The 13,907-nt window shown below is 44.9% G+C and overlaps 1 protein-coding gene across 6 annotated transcripts in view; it reads left to right on the forward strand.

The window, feature by feature from the left end:
* Window positions 4,400-13,907, forward strand: part of FAM110B (family with sequence similarity 110 member B) — a 105,768-nt gene continuing 96,260 nt past the window's right edge. For 2 of the 6 annotated variants that reach the window (XM_021387838.1, XM_021387841.1), the window contains exon 1: window positions 4,698-4,970. The gene's annotated coding sequence lies outside the window, so the exon portion shown is untranslated. Of the gene's footprint in view, window positions 4,495-4,667; window positions 4,971-5,254; window positions 5,594-13,907 lie in introns of those variants that run through there. The other 4 variants (XM_021387839.1, XR_002435382.1, XR_002435383.1 and 1 more) reach the window with 4 other exon arrangements.

Below are 13,907 nucleotides of genomic sequence, written 5' to 3' on the forward strand. Positions count from 1 at the left end.
TTTACCATTACCTCAATTCCAAATAAGGCCCCAATAGCATGCTGATAAAGCCATGTAAATATTTTATACAGAGCTTATTAAATTAAAAAAGTACTACCCACTGTTCAAATACAGGACTATTGGGTCTTATGCCACCTTGTTAGTGTGAGCAGCTGTGTGTTTTGGGGATCAGACGTGCAGAATTCAGTCTTGCTTTATGAAACACTAGTCAGTGGGATTTAGAATCACAGAATCGTTTGAGTTGGAAGGGACCTCTAAAGACCATCTAATCCAACTCCCCTGCAATGAACAGGGACACCTGCATCTAGATCAGGTTGCTCAGATCCTGGTCCAGTCTGATCTTGAATGTCTCCAGGGGCAGGGCACTGTCAGCAGTTTATGGGCTGGTTTGGCCTGGTTCTGTGAGCAGTGGGGTGGGGGGACTCACGGACCCACGCCCCAGAAAAGAGGAAAGAGGAAAAGGGGAAAGGGTGGGGAGATGGGCTTAAAAACAAAACAGTGGCAATGGTCTGAGGAGGAAAGCTAATTTACTAAAAAAGATATCGGAATGCAAGATAACAAAATATAATACGATATAATACAACATAATTGGAATTGAAGCAAATAAATCAAATAAAATGAGAGAGAGAGTGTCCAAAAATGGAAGGCCTTACTCTAACGCTGGAGGCGAGACAACTAGAGAGCACAGATGCTGCTGGGATGAGCAGAAAGGGAAAAGAGAGCGTCTCGTGACCTGTGAACAGTTTTATCTTTCTTTCTGAATAGAAAACAGAAACAGAACAACGAAAAGTTCTCTGGGGTATGTAGTTCTCCTCTTCGGAGAGCCAGGTACCCGGAACTGACCATGGAACTGGAGCGTTAACTCTTTAGCTCCCAGTGCACTACATGATGTTATGATGTGGAATACCGATAAGAAAAATCATAAAACCATGACAGGCATCCACCTCTGCTCTGGGCAACTTGTTCCAGTGCCTCACTACCCTTATTGTAAAACGAACTTTTTCCTTATAGCCAATCTGAATCTCCTCTCTTTTTAGTTTGAAACCATTTCCCTTTGTCCTATCACAACAGACCCTGCTAAGGAGTCTTACAGCCCCCCATTAGATACTGAAAGGCCACTATCAGGTCTCCAGAGGCTTCTCTTCTCCAGGTTGAACAGCCTCAGTTCTCTCAGCCTGTCCTCATAGGAGAGGTGTTCCTCCCCTTGGATCATTTTTGTGGCTCTCCTTTGGATGTGCTCCAATAGGTCCATGCCTCTCCTGTACTGAGGGCTCTGCATCTGGATGCTGTACTCCAGGTGAGGTCTCACCAGCATGGAGTAGAGGGGCAGGATCACCTCCCTCAACCTGCTGGCCACACTTGTTTGGATGCAGCCCAGGACACGGTTGTTGAATGTGCATGTACAGCTCAGTGATGCGCAAACTGCGATAGCTGAAGCTGTGGTGTTCTCAGCTGTCTGGACTCTACTTCAGCTGGTGTAGTTGAGGGAACTGCATGGGTAGAGGAGGTGGACCATGATGGGATCGGACAGCACACACATACTTCACTCGTGGATTTAACCCAGAACAAGTACACTAAAAAACATGTTGGTGCAGCTGCTGCAGGATGCTGCTGATTTCAGGTCACCCCTTCTGGTCTGTGGACTGTGATGCACAGTGAATACATCCTACATGTGCATGGGGCAGAGAGGAGAGCTGCACTGTGCAGTAGTTAAACTGCCGGGACTAATAGCGGCAGTAATCCAGGCAGCAGTCTTCATGTTGAAATGTATTTTGATCATTATGCTTGTGTTTACACAAGCAGACCAGATCCAAAACCCAAACATCCCGCAGCCAGGCCCAGAGAGCTAACCAGAGGGAAATGAGCTCATTTAACCCTGGCTGTCCTTACAGCAGGTGACTGCTTCCTCCCTCTGCTTGCTGCTTTGCAAACAGCACTTTTAAGCCAAAGTGCAATCAAAATTCCCTTTGAACACGAGCAGGCTGAAGGTTCAGAAGCAGCAGTGAGATGCAGACTCACTGCTGATGGCAGGTAGAAGGAGCACGAATAAAAGCAACCCATTGTTTGGGTGGACAGAGCTTGTCTGCACTGTGGGTTGCACTGTGTTACAACATGACCTTGAGAACCTGTGTTAATTAACAGAATTTTATTTTAAGCAGTGTCAGCTGTTTCCAAGTAAACCTGCTGATCAGAGTGACAAACGCTTTATTCTTGGTCTTGTAAGAATTCAGGCCTAGGAAGACAGTTATGATCAGTAGCTGGATTTTTAAAACTCCTTATTTCAGAACCTTTTGTAGGTTGTGAAACATTTTAATGGACCAACAAGATGAATTCATTTTGTAATCATCCGTTCTTAGGTTAAGTGTAAAGAAGAAATAAGTCTGGAACTGGATAATTTTGTGTCCACCTCCAAAGGCTCCTAACTTAGTTCCAGACAACCGTTTCTTATGCACATTTTATTTTACTCCTTACTGAATTAGATGAGCTTAATCAGGTACATGCATGTTCATAGAGTTAGTCCTTGCCTCAGATACCACTTGTACATAGAGGCTACGTACAAGTACAAATCTCTGTGTGCAAGGATAACCATTTATGGTGCCCTCAAATGTCATCCTGGGTTCAGAGTGCTGGTTTCATTAAAATGACTTGGAACATGATGAAGTCCCTGGGTGCTCATGATTAACTTGGGTCTATGGCTTGCCTTGCAGGTGGGGAACTTCAGGCAGTGCTTTTATGGGATGGTCATCTGTCTGAGACAGAAGCTGTCACCAATCTTGATGGTGAGAATGAATATTTTAATAGCCATATTAAAATTAAAGGGTGAGATATTAATTGTATTATTCCATGCTTCTTCCCAGAGGCAGCAGCTGCAGTGTGGCATAATTTAATAAAGCTATCCATCATGTGATGAACGGGTGCGAAAACGTTAACAGTCAGTACTGTAAGAAAGAGCTCCATAGCTTTTGTTTCATTAGGAAGGGCGCACGCAACAAAAGCGCTGTTTGACAAATGTTTCTATGTTGTCCTGGAATTGAAGTACTGGTAGGCCTCTGTTTTGACCAGGAATAGCATGTCATATTGGCTGGTTGGTGCTAAACAATATGAACAGCTTGGCACCAAAAACCTTAAGCTGTCCTGACCCTTGCACCAAAGTGAAGCAGAAGCCACTGTGCTCTGGGCAAGCATCAAGGACTTCCAGGTGGAATCATGGAACTGCTGGAGCTCTACGGGGCTACTACTGAACATCAGGGAAAAGAGCTTTTAAGGAAAGCTGCCACGGAGCCCCCCTGGTTCTAACAACCTGGTATAGTCTAGTTCTGGTTTGTCAACAGTTCATTAAAAGGTTACTCCGTAGATGGTCCTGTAGGTTGAACCACTTCCGTCCAGATGACTGAAGTCCAACTGCCCTTTGGAGAAGACCTCATACAAGAGTTTCTAAGCTTCTTTTCAGTGTGAAGCGGACAGGGGAAAATCCTTCCCTTTCTACTATTGTAATTGGTGTGAAGGGACAGCCTGTGTTGACGTGAGTACTCAAACTGATGAGCTGAAATCAGGGGAAGAAATGTTGGAGTGGTGTTACAGAACAAGCAACAGAGAGATGTGAAAGGTTTGCTTTTGCAAGGCGCTTAGAGCTCAGTAAGCAACTGGGTACGTACAGCAATGGGCAAATAACAGAACCATGGAACATCCCAACTTGGAAGGGCCCCCAAGGATCATTGATTCCAAATCCTGGTTCCACGGAAGATCACCAATAATTAAAATCCTATAACTGAGAGTGTTGTCCAAACACACCTTGAGCTCCAGCAGCTTGGGGCCGTGACCACTGTCCTGGGGAGCCTATTCCATGCCCACCACCCTCTGGTGAAAAACTTCTTCCAGATATCCAACCTGATCCTCCCCTGATGCTGCTCCACCTCATTCCCTAGGGCCCTGTCACTGTCACCAGCGAGCAGAACTCAGTGCTGCCCCTCCATTCCTCGAATGAGGAGCTGCAGGCCGCCACTGAGGCCTCCCCTCAGCCTCCTCTGCTCCGGGCTGAACAAACCAAGGGACCTCAGCTGCTCCTCACACTATTGCCCCTTCCCGGGCATGCTTTCTTTGTCCTCTCTGCAGCCCAAACCTGCACCCAGTGCTCGAGGTGAGGCCACACCAGTGCACAGCAGAGCAGGATAATCCCTTTCCTGGTGACTGAGTGTCAATGTTTGAAAGAAAACCCACGCACTCAGACAAATGGGATAAAGGTATATCTGAAATCAGTTTTATAGTTCTTGGCGGCTGCCAAGAACAGAATGCTAAGAAAACAGTCTTCCCAGTCTCTTTTACCCTCTGCAATTAAAAAAAAAAAAAAAAAAAAAAAAGAATGAGAGAAGGGAAGAACCCCACAAGTTAATTTAAGAGAGCAGTCGCCAGCCAGCTCCCCAGGCATAAACAGGCAGCCGAGGCGCTGCGCGTGGGCTGACTTCAACGCTGGATGCCGAGCAGCGCTTGGCACAGGTAAGCGGGGCTTTCATCGCAGACCCAAATTAACATCGGTAATGCCGTGTCGTCCGCGGCCGAGGGAGCAGCCCCGGGCGGGGCTCAGGGCTCAGTGCCCGGCCCGCCGCCCCCACCCCCGGCCGCGCCTCGGCCGAACAAAGGCGGCGGTGGCAGCGGGGCCGCTCCGTGCGGTGCGAGCACGGCGAGGGGCGAGCCCGCACAGACCCGCGCCTGACGGCGTTGGGAGGGCCCCACGCCCCGGCCCGGCCCCACTCAGCGGCGCGTCGGGAGGAAGCGCCGGCCGCGCGGCCGCCAGCCCCTCGGCTCGCCCGCCCCCCGTCTCCTCCCCTCCGCAGCCGATCCTCCGCCCCCTCCTCCTCCTCCTCCCGCTGGCGGCGGCGGCGGCTTTCTCGGCCCCGGCTCCCGGCTTTTCTCCGCGGCTTCGCCTCGCTCCTCAGCGGGAGGCTCCGCGCCGCGCCGCGCCGGCGAGGACGGTAAGAGCGGCGGGGCACAACGCGGAGCCGGGCCGCAGCTCTGGGTTGGGCGGGCGCGGTGGGGCCCGGGGCTCAGCGCCGCGCCGCCGCCCCGGAGCCGCTCCCCCTCTTGCTGCCGACCCCCCGCGGCGGAGGGCGGGCGGGGAGCTCATCTCACTGGGCGCTGCGGTGGGAGCTGCCCTGCCCGGTGGGGAGGGGGCGGGCGGACCCGCCGGCTGGGCGCCGCGGGGAAGCGGAGCCGGTTCCGTGCCCGCTCCCTCGGGGATCCGGCGGCGAGGCGGGCGAAGCGGTTTGAAATTCCTCGCTAATGTCAGGGGAAAACATATGGCCCAGGAGAAAGCAGCTGGGAGGACTGGCCGGGTTAGCTGCTCCCGGTTATTTTCCCGGGTCGGTGAGGAGTGGGAACTTCCTCCCCCAGGACGCCCCTGCGCGGGGATGGGGCCGAGCACATGGTGTTGCTGCGCCTCTGTCACCGCGCTGCCCGAGCGGGGCGGTCTGTGGCTCCCGGCGCGGAGCTGAGCCGGGGGGAACGTACGGCCAGGGAGGAGGCTTGTCCAGAGGTAACTGGCTTATACGGCCCCTACTCCGCCTGCCCTTACCCGGCGATGCATCTCTCAATTAGGGTAAGAAATGGAGCTGTTTCTGTGGTCCAGCGTGTATGGCACCGTATACAATAGAGGAGGTTAAAACTTTCAAAAGACCTGGCCTGGGTGCATCAACGTCTCCCATGCCATCGTGGTGTTAATTCACTCAGACCTGAGTTAGGGTGATTTGCATGCTGATCCGTGCTTGTATTTAAAATCTACAGTTACTGTGTTCAGATACTTACGGGTGGAACATCCTTTGTGCTTAAAATGACAGTGCTATTGTGTTTTTAAGCAGGAAGATGACTTTTATCTGTAGTGTAGACCTTTTATCTTTAGCGTAGACCTTTTATCACTGGCTGTAAATGCTCTGTTTTCTAAATCTGCTACTGATTTGCTGGGTGGCTTTGCAGAGGTCACTTTGCAGTTCAACTTCGCTCCTCTGTAAAATGCATCTCTTGATTTAATATGGTACTGGGTTAGAGCTAGTGCTTTCATTTCACATCCATATTCATGTGCCATAAGAACCATGCTTTACAGAGCAGCTTGTTGTTGGTTCTGCCCGTAGTGCCTGCTAGTTCTTGGTGCATGGCACACTGTGGGCGTACAGTGTGCCTTGTGTCTCACGTTGTGTCCTACTTATTTAAAAAAGTTTGGAGCTCTAAAAAGGTCAGTGTAATCCATACCACCCCAGCACACAACTGGCTTAGAATTAACAAAACACTTCTGAGCACTTCTGGAGCAAAAAAAATGGCACCCTATTCACTAGTGTGTGATGAAGAGATTACAGTTTTTGAAAACTGTGCTCCTCTGTTGTGAGAGTGGACAAGTACTCTGCTTCTGCAAAGCTTCAGTGTGAGCTGGTGAGACTGCGTCTGGTGATGGGGGCTAAGAGAGGTAGATGAAGGATCACTGGTAGTCTCTGTGAGGATGGTGGCTGGTGTTTGCTGTGGTGTGCTTGGGGACTGTGAGAGCTGTATGCTGGCTCTGATAGACATCCCATTTATATAGGTCCATAATTAACTATGACATTTGATGTTTCATGGTACAGTATTGAATTTTCCATCTGTGGGTACTGCCTCTGCAAGCAGGAGGTAACAAGCAGGTGCCTGTGCTCTCCTCACAGCTCTGTGGTGTAGGTGCAGGTATACCAGGAATGTGCCTTTTGGGTGATTTATTGCCTTGATGGAGCTGATAGCCCTGAGCTGCCCTTGTGCCAGGACATCTCTGTAGATAATGAGGAAAAACTGTGTCACGAGTCAAAGCTAAGAAGGGAGTGATGTTTTCCAGGCACATATAGAGCCTACTTGCTGTCACTTTGCTAGAGTGGGTCTTCCCATGTCCTGCTGCAGCTCATGGCCATCCGTGCTCTCTCTCCCTGCACGTTGGGGCTGGTGGCACTTCAGGTTGTTACTGGAGGGGCTCCGTACAGGTGTGGTTTTGCAGCGGGTGTGATATTGTTTTCTCCTAAAAGTTCACATTATACTCCAAAATCTGGAGGAGTGACTTTCATTTAATTTGGTAAAAGTGTGTGAAGTTATGAAACATGGCTCTATAATCATGTTTTGGTTGCTCAGAGCTACAGAACCTATTTGAGATATGGTGCTAACATGCAAAAGCATAATGCACAAAAGTCTTCCTTTTTTAAGTATGCTTCTAAAAGTGGTTGCATAGTTCATTGTACTAATTGATATCCAATCTAATTATCATGGGATATCTTTTGCCCATTAACTGTAGTGGAATGTGCAGTGAACTAAGGCTTGTATGCACGCTCTGCCCAGAGCTGGATGTCATATCTTTGAACTCTTGTTCTGGAATGTCTCTGGTCTCTCTGTGGCTGACACTGCATCTTGCTTTCCATTGCTGGATTACAGCTCTGTTCCACAAGGCACATGTGTTGATTAGCCACAAGTTAATTGTGAATTAAAATGAGGGATAGACATGTCAGCTGCGAAGTGCTTTTATTTCAGAATGGCAAGTTCTGAGAAGTTAGAGGAACTGGTTTGTGAAGTCCACTGGGCTGAAGACCTGCAGGTCTACAAATTTGGTGGGGAAAAATATACTGGATTGCCTCAAATGAAAGGTACAACATTTACTCAGAATCTGCATTTTAAGCAGGAGGAAAAGTTTGCCAAGGGGGGCTGCAGACCTTGCTGCAAGAGTGAGAATCTTGAAAAAGATACCGCAGGTTACCAGAAAGCCTGTAAGAAATGAAGCAAAGGAAGGGATTGACTGTCAGTGGGCAGAAACTGCAGGAATAACATGTATTTCCAAATGCTAAATTGTGAAGAAATTTAACATGAAAAGGTGGGAGGAAGGGAAGTTGGGTTTGATACTGTGAGGACCAGGCTGTAGTTGAAGGATACGTGACTTTTAACAACTCCAAAATTAGCCAGTTATGGCCAGTTTCCTATAGAAATGAGGATTTGAATATGGGAGAAAGGCAGCGTGACAAACAAATAAAAATAAATGTCGTAATGCTTCTTTCAAGATTTAATGCTGTCAAGCAAAGGAAGCAAAGAGTCTCTGCTGTAGGACTCTGAAAAGGGTGGCACAGAATGTTGGAGCCAGGTAAAAAAAAAAAAAAAAGTTGTTTGTTGTCTGTCAAATTGGATGTAGTGGCTGTGATAGCAATAAAGCAAAAGAATTACGCTTATGTTTTTTTATAAGGCGAGAAGAATGAAATCTATTCACACTTCCTGCTCTGGTCTTAATAATATTCAGGGATTTAGAACAAATTTGGAATGGAAAAAGTAATTAAATACACAAAGATAAGTGGAAAACAGGATAAAATGCATCATGGATTTGCCACAATTAGGTCATGGAAGACTAAAGATGTATTATTACTGGATAAATACTGAATGTTGTCAACAAAAGGAATAGAAAACTTCAGTTCAGCGGTGCTACACTGAAAATAACTGAAGTGGAAATATGAGGATTGGCTAAAAAATGGTGAGAAAGCTTAGGGAGACACCAAAAAATAAATTGTGACTCTGGCTGCATGGATAGAGTTGCTGCTTGGGGTAGGTATTGCTGGGGGCTGGTCATCTTTCCTTCATACCAGCTGAGATTAACCTGTGAAAAGGGTGATTGCTGATGAGGCATAGTAAGGGAGCATAGTCAGCATTGAGGAAGGTTGGATTGTTGCACAGGAAGACTTGAATATCCACGATGACTGAAGCAGTAGGAATGAGAGGAAGTTAAATAGCTCTGAAAGTGAGATTATCTGCTGAGTGATTATTAACAGCGCATCTGCTATCAGCTAGGAAGTCATCCCTTAAAACAGGCCTGCAGGAAAAGGCCTACATGCTGTAGTCAGACAGGGATGACCGATGCTGGACACAAAATGAAAGCAAATGTGATGGACACCAAGATCTCTTCAGTGGAGATAGGCAAGTTATTATGCAAGGCACTGGGGAGATTTCATGTCAAATATTGTACACAGTTCTGGTCACTTGTGTACAGAGAAGATACAATTCTGGTGGAACATTTAGAGGGGCATCCAGACTACAAAGATGATGGGCACGAACAGTCTGGATTTAAATGGAGACTAAAACTGAAGCTATGCTGGCTTTTATCCCTTAGTTAAGACAGACAGGAGGATAGCAGCTGCTTAGAAATTCCCTGGGGCGGATTTTTAGAGAACAGGAAAGGTCATAAACTGAAGTTCATCTGTAATTGTTGATTAAAAGCTTGTCATACAGGAGGATGACTGGATGACTTGTTGAATGAATGTTAAGAGTACATGTACTTTGAAGATCAGAATGAGTTTCCCAACTATCAGATTTTGGATACCCTCCCACCTGTTCGTGTGGTAAGTCGTAGTTTGTGTTTAAGTTTGTGTGCTCAGGTAACTCAAACTCCTTAAGCGTGGTGCTTCAATCCTTGGTGCAAATCAACAGAAATAGAAGATACTTCCATGAAAGAAGCATCATGAGCAGATAGGCTGATATTTTTTTTTTTAATTTTTGGGGGATGAGAGTAAATGTAGTCCAGTCACGTGATGGTGAATGGAATTTTTAACGAATAAAATTCCTATCTGTGCCATTAGTAGCTGCTGCTTTTTCTTTTTTTAGTGTATAATGGAATGAAGTATAAGTCATAAAATATTAAAGATAATCACAAATTAATATGCATGGGACAGAAAATGGAAGAACAGGCTGGAGCTCAGGATGGCTGATAAACACGTAAATAAGTAAGGACCATCTTCTTCTGCTGAGTGGGTGCTTACATCTGTCCTCTGTGCTGAGCCACACAAAGGCCAAGGAGGCCCAGTTGCCAGGAACACCCTGAAGCATGAGGCATGGCAGCTCACACGCTTTGTTCAGGGCTTCCCTTCAGCTGAAGGCTTGTCTGGTATGAACAGAGGGCGTGTGCCTCACGGAAAGCTTAACGATGGCACATAGGATTTGAAGGCCGCACCATGTTGACTTTGATCTCCACTAGAGCATTGGGGCTTACCCATTTGTAAGCTCTTCTGTGGCTGGGCTTTGTAAACACAGTCTGGCTTCTGGAAGCTTCAAGAGGACTCTTTAAAAAGGAGGAAGAATCTATGTCATTGGTGCGGATGCATCTTTAGAAGAATCATTTAAAAAAAGTAAGATGCTTTGAGAATGTTTGAACATCAAAGCAAGATCAGTGTCTTGATACTGTTTTATGTCTGTTTGTTTGAATATATAAGGCAGGTGTGTAGCTTCCTTAGAAGTAATCCAGCTGTAAACTCCTTTCCACTGTAGTTTACTGAAAATTTAATAGTTCAAATTTTAATGTTTGCTTTAAATACATGTGTTTTTTCCTTTTTTTTTCCTCTTCTCAAGAGAAGCTGTGTAATGAGCTCAATGAGTTGGCATCCCCCATAGGAAATAAACGTGGAAAGATTGTGTTGAGCCATCAAAAGAATAATTTAACAATTCCAGGGAAAGTTGAATGTATTGTCTTGGTAGCTTTTAGCATATATTATGCTATTCACTTGCTGTGATTTTTTTTTTTCCACTTGCTCTTGTTGCTCTTTTATACGAGTGATGAGTATATCATTAAAAAAGGTGAGACTGGGGCTATGCTTCCCATTTGTGTACTGTCTTTTATTTGACAGCCTTCAAGTTCCGAATGCTAATGGATAAGGTGGGTAAGTTATTATTTCAGGAGTTATTTTATAAAGGAGAGATTCAACCTAAGTTTGGACAGCCTCCAGCAAATCAGAGAGCTGAGCGCAGATCTCCTGTTGCTTTGTTGAGTTCTTTAAAGCAGAATCACTCCAATAATTTCCTGTTACAAACTTGAGGTGTTGGAAAACTCTGCATTAAGAAATGGGAGGAAATGTTTTAAGACTTTATTGGTCAGGGAAGGTAATAGCCATATCCAGTATTGTCTGCAGCTCAAGCAAGTGGAAGGGAATATTGTTGCTACTGTGTTCATGGCAAGCATAGTCAGACTGGGAAGCAGAGAAATGCATTGGAGCAAGGGGAGAGTGGTTTAAAGAGACGGAGGTAAAACCTGGAGCATGCACAAGTGGAAGAATACAAGAGAGGCTGTGACTGACAGAATGAGAGTTACGGAAAGACTGTGAATGAGCAAACTGGTGAAAAGGGAAAATGACAGAATTGCTTGCAATACACTTGAACTCAGTATGCGTATTAACGCGTGTTCGAATTAAATTGGAAAGCTCATGTTTTATTCATCACTGTGATGTAACTGTGGGATAGCTATTAGCTGGTTGGGGTTGCACTATTTAGAAGGACATGTCTGAATAAAGAGTGGGTACAGTGGGGAAGGAACAAAGCAGAACCTTGCAGCAAACTGCGGGAGAACCTTTTAGGTGCGAGCATCTGCCGATTACATGGCAATACGTGTAGTTCACAAGCAAAGCAAAGGGAAAGAAAAGAATTGCGGGAAGAAGAAAGGGGAAAGAAAGATTGTTCCGCAGCCTTCCAGTGCTCACTGGCACCTTTCTTTCAGATTTCCACCTGGTGTTTTTCTGTTTCTTTTCCTTGCGCAAATGGGAGCTGAAGAAGCTTCCTTTCCTTGTGAATGGGCCACTGATAGCAACATTGTTCTTTCTCCAGTACCTCTATACAGTGTTAGGCAAGTCTGTCTTAAATAACTACCCAAATTCATGAGTGGACTCAGACCTTTGGATTCAGAATGACCTTTGTATGTTGTTGTCCTTTTCTATTTGACAGCTTAATCAATGTGTGCTACCCAGGGAGGTCAGTGGACCAGTAGAAATGAAACTGTTTCTCTTGTGCGTGCTGGCGCATGTATGTATGTATGTATGTGCAGCTTAAACTAGAGTGTAGGAGAATTGTTTGAATAACGGTTGGGTGAGCAATCCTTGAGATGATAACATGCATTTCTAAATGTGTGTGTGTGTGTGTGTGTATATATATATATATATACACACATGCATACTTATATAGTGCTTTTGTGATCTGTTTGCCACTGTTATTTCTACTGTCCACCCTCAGTAGTTTGGACTTGTTTTTCTCTCTCAAATAAGAGCACCTTGTCACTTTTTATGTATGCATGTACCTCTATGAGACTATGTTTGGGAAAAGTCAAAAGTGAAGTTTAATACCAACATTTCTAAGTCAGTCATGTAGGTATGAGTAATTAAAATGTGAAGTGTGTCATTTCTGTGTTGTGTTTAACTGCAAGATTCCTATTATCTATGTTGTTTTGCCTTTCTGAGCTGTGATATTGCTGCTCCCAGTGAGTTAGTTCTATGTGTTGAACGATAACTGCGGTGAGTGACAATACCGAATTAAGTGGTAGTCAGCGTGAATGGGAATTTATGGAATGCTTTCACTTAATTTGGACATGTGTTATTTTCTCACTGAAGGTCATTTCTGGCTGTGGGATTTCACTACATGATAGAACTTCATACAATGTTTAGGATCTTAATGATAAATTAAACTAATTTCATTGACTAATGTCTACCAGTGAGAAACCAGAATCTCAGTTCTGTAACACATGAAATTTCTGCAGTGTGTTTGTGTAAATGCATGGGGAACATTTGCAGATGTGAAGGTCTGCTCACTTGGGTTTTTCTTGCAAGACCACAACACAAATTTTGCTGAAGGCTTTCTGATGCTTTCATTAGTTTGTCCTTTATTTATTGTTACTGTTGTCCTGATGTTTGCTGTGCAAGTTCAGGGGATTATTCCCACTATAGTATTGGGTCCTAATTGAGCAAATTAAATGATGCATATTAGGTTAAGCTTCAGCAGTTGTAGCTGAAGTGAATCCCACAAATCTTTTGTGTATTTAAAACCACACATTTGAGCCTTTTTTTTTCCCCTCCTTTCTTCCTGTTTGGTAGACTGTATGGGAAAGAAACTGACTCTAATGAAGCAGAGCAAATAGGAATGCACAGTGTAAGCAGTTGAATTTGGAGAGAGAATGTTTTCCTCTGATCTTTGCTATAATGATTTGAGGTATTCACTGGTGATTGTCTTAAGCAAGATGTGTATATTTAGAAACAAATCTTAATTTGATTTCTCTCTCTCTCTTTTTTTTTTTTATAACCTCCTTATTATACTGAGCTTGTGCTATCAAAAGGTTTCTATTTTTGGAATGAAATCTGCTTTTTTTCTGTTTAATTGGAAGATGATCAGTGTCATTTCTCTCTTCCTTCCCTCTCCGTCCCTTCCCCTTAAAACAAAACTTGCAGTCTTCAGACAAAAGTGTCTTTGTTTTTACATTTGTTTTATGAAATCACTTAAATCCTTTGGGAAAATCTTTCCTCTCACAGGAAGAGGAGGGGGAAAAAACCTCCTAAAGCCAAAAACAGCAAGCCTGCTACCAGTCATAACAGTGTTCTGCTATCTGAATAGTAACAGATTATTGTATGCAATCTATTTTTTGTCTTAAAATGAATGAAAATGTGCAATTGCAGAAATGCACACAAATAGGCACATGTCTTTCACTCAGCAAATGTAAAAGTAGGAGGACTTGGGGCAAAAATTTGCTGCAGGCCTTTCTTGGATTTTCTTTGGGCTGTCGTTAGTGGAGAGGGAGCTTTGAAAGTGATATTTCAAAGTTCCACAAGAAAAAAAAATCAAATGCTCTCTTTTGGACTTTCTGATGTTTGAAATCCACTTTATCCTAAAAACCTCCTGGTTTGACATCTTCAGGCTGCTCTGATGGGTTGTGAAGCCATCCATCCTAATTTTCAAAAGACAGCTGCTACAGTAGGCAGATGTGCAAATTACCCTTTACTGATCTAGGAGCCTGGCAACTGACAGGAAGCATTAGCAAGTGAGAGAATGAACCATAAAGACCAAGAACTATGTGAAATATCACCGTGCTAATTTGCCTGCATAGGCTTTATTCAGAAAATATGCTAAAGAACGGG

Source organism: Numida meleagris, chromosome 2, assembly GCF_002078875.1.
Source record: "Numida meleagris isolate 19003 breed g44 Domestic line chromosome 2, NumMel1.0, whole genome shotgun sequence".
Classification (NCBI taxonomy): Eukaryota; Metazoa; Chordata; class Aves; order Galliformes; family Numididae; genus Numida; species Numida meleagris.